General features: G+C 45.9%; 1 protein-coding gene and 1 pseudogene across 2 annotated transcripts in view; both read right to left on the bottom strand.

Moving 5' to 3' along the window:
• UHMK1 (U2AF homology motif kinase 1) overlaps positions 1–17187 on the bottom strand; it is a 225708-nt gene that overhangs the window by 155890 nt on the left and 52631 nt on the right. The window lies entirely within an intron of this gene.
• On the bottom strand, positions 11372–13280 carry LOC144810549 (uncharacterized; annotated as a pseudogene).

Genomic DNA, 17187 nt, shown 5'->3' with positions numbered 1-17187 from the left:
ACCATCATTTATAAATGGACATTATGCAATAGTCCATATGACCTCAAATCTAAACGGACTGTGTTGAAGAATGTGAATGAGGAGCAGTAGGAGTGAATCGATGTGTAAGTGAATGAGTGTACTAATGTAAACTGAACTCTTTATTTCATTTAGAAACAATTGTAACTTTGCTCTATATATATTTAATAAATTATTGTTGTCCCAAAGTTAGAGACCAGGGTAAGGTGGTTTATATAGAGCACCATGCACCGAAACACCACGTCGATAACTACATGTTTTTTATATTACTTGTTATTATTTTGGGTGATCATGTGCCCGATTTCAATATGTATTTTGTATGATTCAATGTGTTTTTAATTTATATATTGATGCATGAAGTGTATTTATACAAAAATTATTTGGTGACCTTTATTAGGAGAGACAAGGTCCCGTTTTCAAGTGTAATAACATTGTTTTTAATATTTGTATTTCAAATTCTGTTTGAGTTTTTAGATGGATACAGAAATGCAGTACATACGCAAAAGTTGTCAAGTTAGGCCAAGAGTTATAGTAATCACATGTAGGTTACAGCTCGTTTACGAGTTCCTTGGCATGAAAAAAAAACGTTATGAAATTTACATTCGTGTCATGTTGCATTTGGTGTTCTACGACCTGGCTTTTAATATTTGTGATTGCTCTAATAGGAGTTTTCATTATTGTTTTATTAATAAAATGTAACATTTTCACATATAATAGGGCTCAGTCGTTCAGTCTGTGCACGACTGGGGTTTGAATAAGAGTGTTTATTGCGCCAGACATTTCAAGTGACAAGGGGGGGACAACACTGATTTTTTTTGCAATTACCCCTGTCCCCTACGTTTGTATGGGTACCTCTCACATTTTGTGAACAGTACCCAGGAGAAATAAAACATTTGCTAGTTAAACAGCAGGAACCGAGCAGCACCAGCCCACTTCCAGTGGTCCTGCATGCAATTGGAAGGAAGTCTAGGCAGCGATTCCCCCCCCCCCCCACCTCCCCATCCCCCTCCCCAAAAAAGGGTTCAGTAACAGACAACTGCCAGTGTATTGTTTGACCAACTCCCAAACACGGTAAATGCAAAAAAGGACAGCGAGTGTGTGTTTAATCTTCCAACTTCTGTTAGCAGCGAAAATGGTTATAACTAAATTGAAAAAAGCAGTACCCCCTACAATAGACGTGTTAAATTAGACTGCGAGACCCCGTGGAAATTGAGTTTCCCAACATTTTAGCAAAGACAAGAGGGGACGTCTTGAGAATATGGCTGCAGGCGCTACAATAGATGAATGGTGACAATAGAGAACTCACATCACCACCAAAGTTGAGAGCTCTTTGCCTATAGAACTGATGGAATCAAGATACTGCAGACAATGAACAAACAATACCACTTGGTAGGAAAGGAGTAATAGAGAACTAATAACAAGCATTAGTATAGGCAATAGGTCTCACCTTTAGGACCTTATAAGTGTTTACCCATGAAGCACATTATCCTGGTTGGTTGAATTTTAGCTTAATTTCGGAGTATGTGTAAGGTTTCATCAGGTCGAAATTGGAACGTGTGGAAGCTCGCAGCATTGGGAGCAGTGTCGGGTAGCTTGCAGTGGTGTAGGGGCAGCTAAGGAAAGATTGAGGAAGTGAGTCCCCGTAAGCAAAAGGAATATGCTACTTCCCAGTATGCATCTGTTCTTGGCATGTAGAGCTGCAGATTCGTATACGGTGCATTAGATCGCCACCTGGTGTTGGGCTCGGATGATTGCAGGTTGTTGTCTTCTTGGAAGAAGTCTTTGTAGTCACGAGATAGGTGACTCCTCCCTTGGACAATACTGCGCATGGTCATCGGCTCCATCCTCAGATTGTTTTTCGCCATGATGGGAAATGATGGAGTTAGTAGAAGTAAAGATAAAAGAAAGGATGTCCATGCGTGTGCATCTAATTAAGATGATAACTGGAACAGATACAAGTCCCGGGGAGAGGGGAGGGCGTATACGACTCTGCAGCTCTACATGCCAAAACAGATGCACACTGGTAAGTAGCATATTCCGTTCGAGGAATATGAGCTGCAGATCGTATACTGTGCATCGATTGTGCAGCAGTGTCTCCCCTAGTGGTGGTCGCCTGTATCCGTTGCAGTATTTTGAAACAGTGTTCTAAGGACAGCTTGGCCTATTGCAGCTTGCTGCTTGGCTTGCACATCAACACAATAGTCTTTCGTGAAGGTGTGTATTGTAGACCATGTGGCTGCCTTGTATATATCCTCTAGTGGTATATTTCCTAGGAAAGCCATAGAGGCTCCTAGCTTGCGAGTAGTGTGTGCTCTAGGAGGAACTGCTAGGGTACGTTTAGCCTTCTGATAGCATATTTGTATACACTTTGCACCACCTGGCAATTACCCCCTTAGAGATGGGGTTGCCTTTGTGTGGAGGAGAGAAAGATACAAATAATGGTTTTGTCTTTCTGAAGGGTTTAGTCATATCTGTGTAGTATTACAGGGCTCTTCTAACATCTAAGGTGTGTAAAGCCCTTTCTGCAACAGAGTCCGGGTTTTGAAAAAACACAGGTAGCTCTATTGATTGGTTTAGGTGAAAAGGAGTAATAACCTTTGGCAGGAATTTTGGATTAGGCCTAAGAACCACTTTGTTAGTGTGTATCTGAAAAAATGGTTCTTGTATTGTGAATGCTTGTATTTCGCTAACTCTTCTGAGAGAGGTGATGGCCACAAGGAAAGCAGTTTTCCATGTTAGGAACTGTAATTCACACTTACGTAAAGGCTCGAAAGGGGGCCCATAAGTCTTGCAAGGACCACGTTTAGGTTCCATACTGGAGCAGGTGGTAACCTAGGTGGGATTATACGTTTTAATCCTTCCATAAAAGCTTTGATAGCAGGTACTCTGAATAGAGATAGATGTTGTATATTCTGTAAATAGGCTGCTATTGCTGCCAGATGCAGGTGTATGGAAGAATAAGCTAAATTGGACCTTTGTAGGTGTAGAAGATAGCAAACAATATTTTGGATGGAAACATCGAGTGGATCAATGTGATTATTGTTGCAATATATATTGCAAATCTTTTCCCCTTAGCGGCATAACACGCTATATTCATACAGTCTGGTGGTAGGTTTAAGTAACCAAACTCTAAGACTTCAGGAGCCAGATTGCCAAATTCAGTTGGCTTGGTTCTGGGTGTCTTATTCCTCCATGGTTCTGTGTTAACAGGGAGGGCGTGAGCTTTAATTTTTGATGTGGAACTAGTGAGAGATCCAGCAGTGTGGTGAACCACGGCATGCGTGCCCATGTGGGCGCTACTAGTATCAGTTTGAGAGACTGTTGTCTGAGTTTGCGCACTACTAGTGGAATGAGTGGGAGAGGCGGAAAAGCGTACGCAAATCTGCCTGACCAGTTCATCCATTTTGCATTCCCCTCCGACCTTGGGTGTGGAAACCTGGCAGCGAAGGTTGGTCATTTTGTGTTCGCGTGGGTAGCAAACAGATCTATCTGTGGATGCCCCCACATTTGGAAGAATGGCTGAAGAACTTGTGGATGTATCTCCCATTCGTGAATCTGTTGTGACTGTCGACTCAACAGATCTGCTATCTGATTGTGAATTCCTGGAAGGTGCTCTACTGTCAGATGTATGTTTTGAGGAATGGCCCATCTCCAAATGTTCTGTGCAAGCTGGGACAGTTGCAGAGAGTGTGTCCCCCCCTGTTTTTGTATATAGTACATGGCTGTCATATTGTCCATCCGGATCAAGACAGCTTTGTTTTGTACTTGTACTTGAAAGGTTTTGAGTGCTAGGAATATTGCTAGCAGCTCTAGATGGTTGATCTGGAACAGTTTTTGTTGGTTGTTCCATTGGCCTTGTGTGGTATAGTGTAGGAGATGGGCTCCCCATCCTGTAAGGGATGCGTCTGTCGTGAGCACTATTTGTGGAACAGGCTCTAGGAACGGCCGTCCCTTTGTCAAATTTTTGGTGTTCCACCAATGCAGAGAGCGATATGTACGGCTGTCCACCAACACCAGGTCAGTGAGCTGACCTTGAGCCTGATTCCATTGTTGTGCTAGACATTCTTGTAATGGTCACATTTGCAGTGTTGCATGTGGCACTATAAAGATGCAAGACGCCATAATTCCTATTAGGATCCGGTACAGTCTTAGGCTTCGGCACCAATGCGTCTTTTGGTTTGGGTGCCGAAGGATCTTTGTCTTTGGGCACCGAAGGGCGTTTTGGCTTCGGTGTCGAGGAATCCTTCGGTGCCAATGGAAGAGGTGGAATTGGCACATGTGGTCTTGTCGGTGCCGAGGCACTAGAAGGCGTAGTTGTTTTCCTCGGAGCCGAGCCCGAAGGCGGGGCGTCGGAGGGGGTATTTCGGTCCCGACTGGGCCCCATGGGCGGAGTGCTGGCCGTTACCTTTGGTTTGGGTAGTGTCTGTTGTGCAGGGGCAGGGGTACTCACGGGTTGTCGAGATGGAATGGAATCGTCCGAGTCCTCTGCCCCCGATATGATCTGGAGATCAGGCGAGTCTTCCTCGGCGACGAGTGGAGCCTCATCCTCGCAGAGATCTTCTAGTGGATCCTCGTCCTCGGAGATGTCTTCTTCGACGATCTCCTCCTCAAAGATGGCCTCCGGTGCTTGTGCTGATCTCATCTCGTGTCGACGCGCCCTGCGATCCCAAATGGTCTTCTTCGATCGGAAGGACGCACAAGCTGTGCAGGTCGACTTGTTGTGTTCCGGCGATAGACAGAGGTTGCAGACCTCGTGATGGTCGCTAGGAGGGAACTTTGCTCGACATACCGGGCATCTCTTGAATGAGTTCTGTCCATGAGGCGTAGGCCGTACGGCGCAACGGCCCGCGTCGACGCACCAGAATGTAGTTGATGTCGAAAGTTGTTTATTCGATGTCGATGATGTTGTTCTAAAGTTGTTTGCGCTTCAAAGTTGCAGAAAAGTCTTTTCTAGCCGGAGCGGAAAACTTTCATCCGAACCCAGTGGCGGAAAAAAAAAACAATCAGAGGATGGAGCCGATGACCATGCGCAGTATTGTCCAAGGGAGGAGACACCTATCTCGGGACTACAAAGACTTCTTCCAAGAAGACAACAACCTGCAATCATCCAAGCCCAACACCAGGTGGAGATCTAATGCACAGTATACGATCTGCAGCTCATAGGCACAGTCCCCCTTGTGTTCTTCTGATTAAGTGTTTTCCTCCTCTCGTGTTTCCAAGTCAGAGGTGGGCACAAAAGAGCTGCCTTCTTCCACCAGGGAGCTAGATTGACATCTCATTGAGATTAGATCACTTGCAGGCAAGCCTATCCTCCTGCTATTGGTCGCAGGCGGCACCTGAAGGAGAACAAAGGCAGTAGCCAGTGCCACATTTCACTTCAGGTTGTGCCAGGCTGGAGCAGCAGAGAGCACCAGGGGCAGGCAGCCTCGAAGTGTTCGGAGAGCTGCCCAGAAAAAACATGCGGAAAAAAGGCATTTTTTGGGCTGCATGGATGCTCAGCTGGGGAATCATGTAGTCCGTATGTCCGTGTAAGACACACACCCCCCCCCCGGTCTCACTAAAAAGCCGATTGGTAGAGATGGTGTGGCATAATACCATGAGCTGAAGACTTTGAAACTGGGGAAGCTTGTTCAAGTCTCAGCGTTATTCATTTCACGTATAATAATTCCCCAAGTGGCTCCCACAAAGTAATACAAAGTTGCACGCAGCAGCAGCAGCGACAGGAGAAATCTATTTGTATTTTATTGCATTTCATAGCAGTGGAAGTACTAGTTCACGCTTGCCCAGCAAATCTTAACCACCAATTTATGCCATTATGAGAAGTTCGCAACACTCTGCACTCGTCTCCACGCTTTACAGAAGCCTCATGCACACCGATGACAGCACGGACCCACCCCGCACCCTAAACAATTTCCAGCACTCACCTGCTAGGAAGCCTGACAGGCTTGCAGTGGAACTCTCGAGGCTTCTCTGCATTTAGAGGAGAAAGTGAGCCAGAGGCAGGACGAGTCTTGGCGTCGGCTCAACATCCTGTGGTTCTGGGCAAATCACTTTATCTCCCCGTGAATACTGAATATGTCTGTGTCCTTGGGTGAAGTAACTGGTGCTCATGTAAAGTGCTCCAATACCTCGAGCTTGAGTTCATGAAAAAAAAAAAAAGAATTGCCATAGCCAATAGGTCTTGCCTTTGGAACTTTACAAGTGTATAGCCATGCAGAATATTATCCCACACTCGCATGCCCACACACTCCAACACCACATATCATGCGGAGACCAGTAGGGCCAATCTTATAAGAAAAAAGTGATCAGGCAAATAACAGAACTGGAAGAGGCACAGCATCAGACAAGCAAAGTTAAAAATCTAAGCTGCCTGCAGAAAGGAAAAAACCTGTCAACAACCACAGACTATATTTAACCTGTTGGTGTTTGTGTGGTACAGTAAGGGCAAAAGATGCTCGAAGGGTGGTTAAATAGTAGTTTTAGTGTCAGTAGATAAAGGTTCTCAGGCTAATCCAGGTTGTCATTTTGTTGTTGTTAGAAAAGGAGTGCGCACTGTGTAAATGGTAGTTCTTGCAATCCCTCTAGCTAACACGAGGTATAGGTGTGTACATTCCTCTTCTTGACATCATGTAAATCTTCCTATTGGGTCCAACTTGATAGTTTAGCTGTGCCTGTGAGTGAAGCTGGGGGACTGGAGCTTCGAAGAAATAAAGCAGTTTCAACTAATTCACCAGCATGCTTATCAAATGTAAATGTAAATGTACATGTATTTATATAGCGCAAATCACCGACACAGTATCTAAGCGCTTGCTTAGGGAACCCATCCTGGTATTCCCCTGTGAGATACCCCGGCAGGGTATCCACAAGGTGAAAGCCAGGCATCCCGCCGCGAGGGGCCGTAGTGGAGATTAAGCAAGCTATTGCCCAGAGTGTGACCCCGTGAGTCGAGTAGGCACCGGGGCGAGAATTATCGAGTCCGTGGAATTTTAGAGGCCGAGACCCGCCGAGGCGGGGAATCGAACCCTGGTCCACGGCCTGATCTCAACTTCCGGGTCTGTCGCCTCTAACCACTGAGCCACACTTCTCCACAATACGTACTTACATATGAAGTCTTAGGTTACAAAGGATTATTTTAACTTTGTTTTATTTGGGTGGGGTTGTACAGCTCTACAAACGTATTTGCGGTAGACTCAATGTATTTAAACTGTAACAGTTCTAAAAGGAAACACATTTCTCAACAGCCTGGGGCTGTGGACAGCACTGGTGTTAAAAACAGCCGTTATTTACCCAAAAATTCCAGGGCACTTATCTTTAGGTTGGCCTGGTATAGCTAAAGCAGTATGTGTGTGTACTCCTTAAGTGGTCAACTGTCAAAATAGAAAGCCTTAAAACAAAAAAAAGGTTCTCCCTTCGTAACAGTGTAGGCAAACCACCTTCCATTCTCATATTTAACAAATAAAGTGCTTTGAAGAAGTCTAGCCTGTGCAACTGAGGACTACAAACTGTACATTTCAATCATATGTACTGTGATTATATTGTGAGCGAGTTTGTTCTTTTAATGGACATTTGAATTCAAAATCAGCTGCATTGACCCTGCAAAGCCCTCCCCTGTGCAGCTCCGAGTGACTTGGGAGACAGGCAAATATAGTACAACAAACAAGGTGGTGGTCTCTGCCGCCCCATGCCTAGACCTTTAGTGGCAAAAGACTCCCTATTGTCTTCAGTCTCTGTGCTTCTATTTCAATGGTCGGTATTTCCAGCCCTACCTCTCTGCCCCCAGAATATAGTGTTATGTTAGGATGCTCTATGTTATGCTACGCTCTGATATGCTACACCAACCTTTATTATATCATGCACAGCTCAGTGGCACAGGAGAAGGCCAGAATGTGGGCTCTTTGGGTTGCTGACAGATTTGCTAGGTTATTAATAAATAGTACGCCACAAAGACGTACAAACACAATAAGCACCAAATGCATTTTTTATGGAGAGGAGCGGTTCTCCAGAGGCTAAGTAGAGGAACCCATTGTATAGTACTGCAAATGCATTTATATGGTACTTACTAACCCAGAAGTGGCTTTGAAGCGCTTTACGACTAGTAGAATGCCACTGAGGAATTGAACGTTAGTGGTTAGTACATTAACTATTGTTTGACTCATTCCTCAAAGTCCGCCATTGAATTCCAGCTTGACTTCTAACCACACTGGTTGATCTTGGGAAACTACTATACTTCACGTGTTCTTATCTGCCATAAAGTCGATAGCGCCTACATGCACTTGATTGAGCTGGGGGCACTCTACACAAAGTACATACAATGAGAAGAATACCTTTAAATATTTGTGCTTTCGCCGTGCTTTTCTAAGATATTTTATTAGAGACACCAGGACTCCAAGCTGAAGATGCGGATGAATAAAATACTGTTAGTGGATGGCTCTATGAACAATTAAAGCAGAGCTACTTTATAAACACTGCCAAAATCCTGTGAAATTCAACACCTCCCTGGAAGGGTAAACCACAGAACATTTGAGGATAAATACCTTCAACCACCTCCAAAGAGCCTTTTTAAATATAATGCCTCTGAAGTAATGCAAGGTTTACAGTGTGCGTGTGTGCAAGACATTCTTGACTGCCTCGGTCCTGAAATACTCATTGTCTTATGTTTTTTGACTGGCACACATTCTGCAAAGTGCTGCATTCGATAACGAAGGGGTACAGACTGCACCACGAAGTGCACTTTAAAACTATTTTGGGATACATATGTGAGATGTGGTCTAGTGGCTTAATTGAAGTGGAAACTTGAGCCAAATCTCGGCTTGCCCCACTCGACCAACGCAATCTGTAGGGAGCGGTACACCAAAACATTAATTCCATGTGCTCATTCATTAGCAACAAACACAGGGAAGAAGTATTTACTAATTCACCAGCAATACTTTGAACAAGAATACGTCCTCCTGTTACAGAGCCCAGGTATGCAGCCTTTGTAGTGTAGAACCAGAATAAAGCAATTTGGGCTGGGACTTTTCATATCTGCCTGCACACCTGCTTCTCGTTATTACAACTTTATTATCCGTTCTCAAAACAGTTACATAAAGGTAGCAGTTTCACTCTGCCTGGTAGCCAATGTGCACAAAACAGCAGTAATATGGTCCCCAGAGTCTGTAGGAATACCATGTCAACACGAATCCCAGCTGAATTGCTTTGGAGACTGAGAGAAAAGTTTTAATTCTTCTGCAGAATGTGGTCAAATACTTTCGCGAAGGTGAGTCGTCCAAAGACAGCGGTTTCCGAAATCCATGCAAAACAGTTGCAGTTCGTCTTAGGCTCCGGGAGCTGTGGGAATCACACATTGAAGATGTTTGCTCTGCTGGTTGCTTGCTGTCAAGTTAAACTAGGCTCGACCTAACCAGGGGAGCTGGCAACAGCAGGGGAGCAGAGCGAGCAGCGCTAGCAAAGAGCAGAGAAAGCACGGTGGCTGTGACTAGGGCACTGCGATTTGTGGACAGCGGAAGCCGAGAACTCCTGTGGCAATACTGCATAGGAGCTAATTGAGAAAAGGGTGGGACAGAAGCAAGTATTATTCTATTAGAAGCAACTTTTTTTTAATGATACTGACAAAAGCCAATCAGAAGCAGGGGGCAGACCGTAAGCACACAGAGAATATAGCAGGTCTCGAGAGTGTGCATGCGCTGGCTGGGCTCGACCTAAAACAATGTTCACTAGCAGGCAGCAGAGGAGAAAAGGGGATGGGCTAGGTACAAAGCGTGGTGAACTGTTGCACTATGTAAACAATTAAAGAAAAAATCTCCGCCAAGGACGATATTTGCAAACACGACAGTTCACACTAAAGCCTATAGTAGAACTAAAAGGTGCAACATGAAACCAACAGGTAAATTAAGCACTAAATTGACAATAAACGGCCAAACCAAAAACTGTAGCAATATTGTTTGATTTGAGCTTCTTGCCATTTCAAATAAATTCTATTTGAAAATATATTAAAAACCAAAAAAGCGAGGGGGGCGGAGCTTGCTCACGACCGAGATGGCCGCTTGAGCCCATAGCTCCATGCAGAGTCACACAATCCGTCATATTATCTGACATTCCTATAGTGCTTCAAACCTGCAAAACTGGCCTGTGTGAGGGAACATCTCAGGAGCTAGGAGGTTGTGCTCCGGTTCTTCCAGGACATGGAGAAGCGCTGCCACATCGTCCGGAAACTTTCTGCCTTGCAGGACATTGATCCCCGAGCTGAAGTGGGCGTACTGGCGGAAGCTTTTACATTGCGGGCCGCTATATGGCAGGGTAGCGGCCCGCTGTATCACGCGAGGTGGAGGAGGACTGCTGCCTTGCGCAGTGTTGCCAGATTTGTTCACAACTTTCAAGCCCAAAAGCAACGAAACGGTAGCCCAAAGTAGCAAAAAGTAGCCCAATTTTGCCACTCCATTAACTTACGTGTAGCCTGACTACAACATTCACAAATATACTTCTATTTCAAGGATTATATGTTTACCTCCCACATTAATCAGATAACTTACATTTTGTACACTGAAATCAAAGTTGGTCTGTCAGGAAAACGGTCACTCACTTGATATCGCATGGTGTGGAGCAAGCCAGCCTAAAATATTCTGGGTTCAATTTGGGGGACTGCAAGTGCGGAAAAGTTCTTCTTGGGAAAGGTGCTCTTCAGCTTGCATACTCACGTCAGGCCCCCCCAGAATAACGGCAATATAGGCCAATGCTTCATGTTTTTTCACACTTGCTTGAATTCTCCCAAAGCAATGCTGAACATCTCTTTACATACGCAAATTATGTATGTTTCGTACTTTTTGGTACTCATCAGAAGAGAGCAGTTCGAGGCATGGGGTGCAGGGCTTGCTGCTTGATGTTCCCATGAGCTGATACCTGATAAAGTGCAAGTGCATTTTGCAGACTCACACAAGCGCCATCTCCTGTTTTTTGCCAGGCAACAGCATGGTAGATCCTTGTTCAGACAGTGGAAAGTTCAATTGTGCCAAAGAGTTCTTCTGGGCCAGGCACTGGCAAGATAAGCAGCAGCCCATAGTTTGGCAGTGGCATGGTGAAGGCTAGCAGCATCTCAGTCTGTGGTTCTGCCAAGATTAACAGCATCCTTCGGGGTCTGGCAGTGGCAGGTTGAGGTGTGGAAAATGCTTCTGACAGTGCAGAATGTAGCAGCACCATTCAGGGTTTGGCAGTGGCAGGTTGAGGTGGGCAAAATTGTTCTGACTGGTTAAGGTGCACAATTGTCTTCTTCTGGGCCAGGCACTGCCAAGATTACCAGCATCATAGAGTCTGGCAGTGGCACTGCCAAGAATAGCAGCATGTTAAGACAGTAAAACAATTAATTGTAGATACAGCTGTTGAACTTTGCTAGCAGTTCCGGCGAGGGCTTGAACGAAGAGGAATTAAGACCATTGCGCTTTAGTCCAAATTTTATGTTGAGTATATTTGATAGCAGTTTCAGACCCATTCGGTTACGGTTCTCATTTTTAAGCAGGGTCATTTGTGAGAACACTCGTTCCACTTGTGCATTTGATATGGGTAGGGTCAGAAGTTAAATGGGGCCCATGGCCAACTCCTGAAACCGATGATTCCCAGCTGCATCTCTATAATTCAATACTTCAATCCAGAAGGATTCCATGCCTGAAGAGGTATTGAATGAACATGAAGTCACTGTTCGCCACTGCGTTTCTAATATGTGTGTTGGGTCTGCAAAACACTCTTTTGGCAAGTCAGTAACCAGAGGTTTAGAATCTGAAAGCACATTTTGGGGCTTCAGAAGCTCCAAATGTCTTAGGAGGCTCAGCGAATCTGGCAAGCGCATCTAATACTCTGCTGCCAGAACTTTAACAAAGTCTGTGCACCGTTTTTCTATGCAGTCCTTGGCAGCATCAGGCAGTTTGCTTTCTTGGAGCTTTTTACGGAAGTCAAGGCCATGGTCAGCATCCTCCTGCCCAAGATAAATGGCACTACTTTGAAGATCCAAATTACACAATTGCTTCTCACTATTGGTACTGAAGACACTGGGCTTTACAATTCTTCTCATAGTGGACCTATATAAAGTTTGCAAATCCCGGAATATGTGGAGGACATCACCAGATTCAAGCTGAAATGCTTTGTTCACTACCTTAATTTCTAGCAACATAGGTTTGAGGAAAATAAGATAGAGATAATTTGTCTCGTCATTGTACATTTCTTGCAGCATTCTAGCTGCATAGCAATTTTCTACGTATGATGCGTTGCAAAAGTGCAGCTTTAGAGCTCATACTGCTCCAGAAAACGCTCCACACAATCCGCCATGATAAGCCACCGCGTTTCACATGGCGAAATAAGCTTCAATGGCATTCCTCCATCCAGAGTTTGATATAAATCTCTGTTGACTGCCTGGCGCTTTGGAGAATGTGCAAACCAGTTGTAGGTTTCTCTCACCATGAACTCCACATTGCTGGGCAAACTCAGCATTGCTTTTCTAGCAACAATGTCGAGCGAGTGGCAGATGCACCGTACAAGCTGCAAAGTAGGCTGCTTTTCTCTCAACAAAGTGTATGTGGAGTGGTTTTTGCCACACATCACACTTGCGCCATCTGTACCTACCCTGACCATATTTTCAATTGGAAGCCTGCTGTCCTTGAGGAACTCCAGAAGTGCATTTGCAATGTCTTGTGCACATGCCTCTTGCAGTTCTATCATCCCAAGGTAACTACTCACAATTCTGCTACTTTTCTTACTGAAGTATTTTACACAGATGCACAGTAGTTTCTTTACAGAAATGTCAGTGGATTCATCAATGATCAAAGAATACGGAGAACTGCCCATATCTTGAAGGAGCTCCCCTTTGAAATAGGGGCCTAAAAGTCCATTTATTAAAGCTGTGCACTTTGCCTGTGCATACGGAAAGGAGGAACTTCTTCACTTAAAATTTCTCCCAGTCTGTCAATGCTGTTGATTGATGTGCTACATGCAGTTTGCACAGCAATCCTAAGCTCTCTCCTTTTCTGGTCATTTGATAACTGACAAACTGGTTGTGCAAAAGATGCCATGGTGAGGCTAGGTGTGTCCATGCGCGCACGATGTCTAGCTGTGGATGCATGCAGCTTTAAATCATGGTAGTGGGCCCGCAGCTGTAAGTGACAGTATTTACAGTTTGCCTTTGCTTCATCTGTTTTTACAGGGGCAATCTACTTTTTTAGTTCGGGGTCAGACTCCCATTCCTTTCTGTACACTTTATTGTACTTTGACCACTTGCCCATTTTGAAAGTTAGTTTGTAGCTTCTTGGGACCTGGTAGAGGACTGTACAATCTCTGCTGTGTGGTAGGGCAAGTATCTGCAATTGGAAGAGATAGAATATCCATCAACATCCCTGGTTCGATAAAGTTAGCCCAAAACCATATCACCACTTGGTCCTGCATTGATCACCCAAAAAACCCACACAAAAGGACAAAGTCAAATCATAACTGAACCTTAAAACGCATTGCACACGTCACCCATGGTCAACGTACTAGCCCTCTCCTTAGCATTGTAACTCAGTTTATCACTCATCCCAATATGCAATGCAAAGTAACCTTCAACATATCTCCACCTGTGTTTGCCCCTGTAAATATTTGGTCATAGGCTGGACCACTGGGATTGTGAGACTGCGAGACAGAGGCATTTTTCCACATAATTATAGATTTGACACATTCGGCGCAAATCGATCTGCTGCATAATCGGCAGATATTACCAAAATAAATTGTTCCCACCTGAAATGGATCAAAAGTTAACAAAAACAGAGACAGCTGTTGCCACGCAGTTGCAGCCCCATTGCGATGGTTGAATTGTCAGATTTCTGTTGCTTACTGCTAGCTTTGGGTGTTAAACTGGTACTACTGGAGGTGCACATACCCAGATAGTGTTAACAATGCAAAAATGACAATATGGCACATCATGTGATTCATCCGCTTAGCTGGTTACTGCAAGGGGCTGCCCATATGAAATTTGTGTATAATTGTGTTCCTGAGCTGGCATGGTTGGAGAGATCTGTGGGGTGGTCATTTTCAACATCAGCCCATATTGGAGCCGTTTTGTGAATTGTCAAGAACACATTCTTTAGGGAATTTGCAGGCTATAGTGCCCAGCCCTGTTGCAAGCAGTCTAGGGAAAATAGGGCCAGCAGTAGATTTGCACAATCATGATACAAATATGTACATACTTTCTTGCACGTGCATAATTTGCCACCTGCGTGTGAGTGTGTATATATATATATATATATATATATATATATATATATATATATATATATATATATATATATATATATATGTATGTGTGTGTCATTGAAACCTGTCAGGTGTGGGGTAAAAATCATACAAAAACTGCAGATTTAGACATATGCAAAAACCGCCATGGGCAATACACTAACAGACATGAATTTAAAACGTGCACGTCAGTGCATGCCAAATCCGTATGACGTTTAGCGCTAAGCATGATATCAATGTGCTTGGAGTGGTAAAAACTAAGATACTGAAAAGCAAAGTGCCAGCAGTGTACCAACCGTGTACGTGTGTCATATAGAGAGCCCCATATCTATTAAATTGCCATACCAGTATGGCTGCAACACTAGCATGGGTGTGACGCCCCCAACAGTGCCAACTTGTACACAATAACATACAAGTCCTGACATGTAACAGTAGTAGCTTAAAAAACTACCATACTCCAGTAATGAGCAATGATGCAAGAAATAACACAGTGAATAAACAATGCAATGTTCGCTGCAACATAATATATAAACAGCCGGGTTATGATAAACCGGCAGACCAGAATGCCAAGAGTAGCCATGTAAAAAATGTGAAATGCCTTTGCTGCCGACAGTGCAGCGTGGAAAATGGATACAACCAATTTAGCTTAGTACATGCTCAGTACATGCTGAAACCCCGAAGGAAACCAACAATAACCTTAGGTGATACCTGGAGACAACAAATGAACGAACCATGTAAAACATATGTATGATAGGATAGGCGTCTAATTTGGGCAGAGACCCCTCTGTTGAAACATCAAACAGAGGCCAGCGGAGCACTGATGTGGAATTGCTTGGCATAGGTGGTAAACACTCTGGCAGCTTCTTTGGATAAGGAAAACTGGCCTCACCTTTAAACTTGCTGGGGATGGCCGCCGGTGCAATCTGCAGAGTTCACAGGAGAGGAGGGGCTGGGGCCGGGAGGAGCAGCTGACTGCAGGGCAGGCTGAGGCTGCTACAAGTCGAAGGCCAAAGACGAGGAGCCACGCAGAGGCCTTGTCGTCGTAATCAAGATGGTCGGTCAGTCAGTGGTACTGGTCACTCTCCCTCGCAGTCCGTAGACGCAGCGCAGGCTCAGCTCGGAAGTTGAAAAGGAGGAAGGGGGGGGGGGGGGATCCCAAAGATAAAGGGCAAAGGTATGGGGCGGGGCAGCACCCTACCTGACGCGCCCACCAAAGCACCACTGAGTAAATAATCTGACCCATGATTGGGTCACAGGAACCCCAGGGCAGGTCAGCACACTTTTGGGGGCAGGTCGGGAAGTCGCTTCTGGTATAGCAGGACCCTCATTGGAAGCAGCTTCCCGCCTGCAAAGATATACGGCCCTGCAGGTGTTACTTGTGGGCAGGGGCCGCAGGGCACAGACACCTTAAGGTCAAAAAGGGGTGTGACGAGGAAGGCAACCGTCGGCTGCAGCGTGGGCGGGGCGGCGCCGCACAAAGCTTTGAATCCGCCGCACACTCGGCGGATTCTAGCCCAAATTTCGGCAGCCTGCCCAACACGATTTTTTCTCGCGCAATCGGGCAAAATATCGCCCAATTGTGCGAGAAATAGCCCAATCTGGCAACCCTGCTCGCAGTCCGTAGTCGCAGCTCAGGCTCAGCTCGGAAGTTGAAAAGGAGGAAGGGGGGGGGGGGGGATCCCAAAGATAAAGGGCAAAGGTATGGGGCGGGGCAGTACCCTACCTGACGCGCCCACCACAGCACCACTGAGTAAATAATCTGACCCACGATTGGGTCACAGGAACCCCAGGGCAGGTCAGCACACTTTTGGGGGCAGGTCGGGAAGTCGCTGCTGGTATAGCAGGACCCTCATTGGAAGCAGCTTCCCGCCTGCAAAGATATACGGCCCTGCAGGTGTTACTGGTGGGCAGGGGCCGCAGGGCACAGACACCTTAAGGTAAAAAAGGGGTGTGACGAGGAAGGCAACCATCGGCTGCAGCGTGGGCGGGGCGGCGCCACACAAAGCTTTGAATCCGCCGCACACTCAGCGGATTCTAGCCCAAATTTCTGCAGCCCGCCCAACACAATTTTTTCTCGCGCAATCGGGCAAAATATCGCCCAATTGTGCGAAAAATAGCCCAATCTGGCAACCCTGGCCTTACGACCTGCTGGGGCTAAGCATCGGAGCGGCGTCCCTGGGGACCTATCGGAACACCGTGATAACAGCTGTGCAATGAGGAGAGGAAGTCCGGACCCCCGAGACTGCCCGGCTTATTCTGTGCTGCGTGCGTTGTGCGGGGAGAGCACACGCGGGCGGGCAGTCTCAGCTGCCCCTGTTTTACCGCTGGAGGAAAACTGAGCCGGTGGGCTGTGCGAGCATAGACTGGGGGCACTATAATTAAGAGACTTCGTAGCAATACTGACTGGAGGCATTCCCCCTTTCCCTCACTGAGACCGCCATTTTGAGGCGCCAGATATATCGAGCTTGGAGTCTTGAGCTGTGTGGATGCCGGGGAAGGGGGGCCTCGGGAGCTGGCCCAGGGTGCGCACAGATTGGGAGCCACACAAAGTGCACCTACTAAGTTAATATATCGGGGTGCCGATCCCTGTGGTGCAGCAGTGAGCAGATTGCCTGCCAAAGTAATAGTTTTAGAAGCATCTCAGCAGAGGAAGTGTGACCTTCATTGGGGAATACTGTGGCTCGGCTATCTTACTGCTACTGCAAGCACTGCTACTGGAAGTGGCATCTTGTTAATACGCCAGACGCCGTATGGGGCACTTAACTGCGGCGAAGTAGTTTTCACTAGGAGAAGGGAGAGGAACACTACTGGACACAGTCGGGGGCCTGATCTAGCTGCCTATTGCGGATTACCTTTGTTGGGGTGGGGCCATCCTGTGCTCCATAGTAAGGGCCCAATTGCAGTAGTGTACACAGTGAAACA

The sequence above is a fragment of the Lissotriton helveticus genome, chromosome 1_1, assembly GCF_964261635.1.
Source record: "Lissotriton helveticus chromosome 1_1, aLisHel1.1, whole genome shotgun sequence".
Taxonomy (NCBI): Eukaryota; Metazoa; Chordata; class Amphibia; order Caudata; family Salamandridae; genus Lissotriton; species Lissotriton helveticus.
The sequence above is the reverse complement of the archived record's forward strand: the minus strand, read 5'-3'. Positions and strand labels throughout refer to the sequence as shown.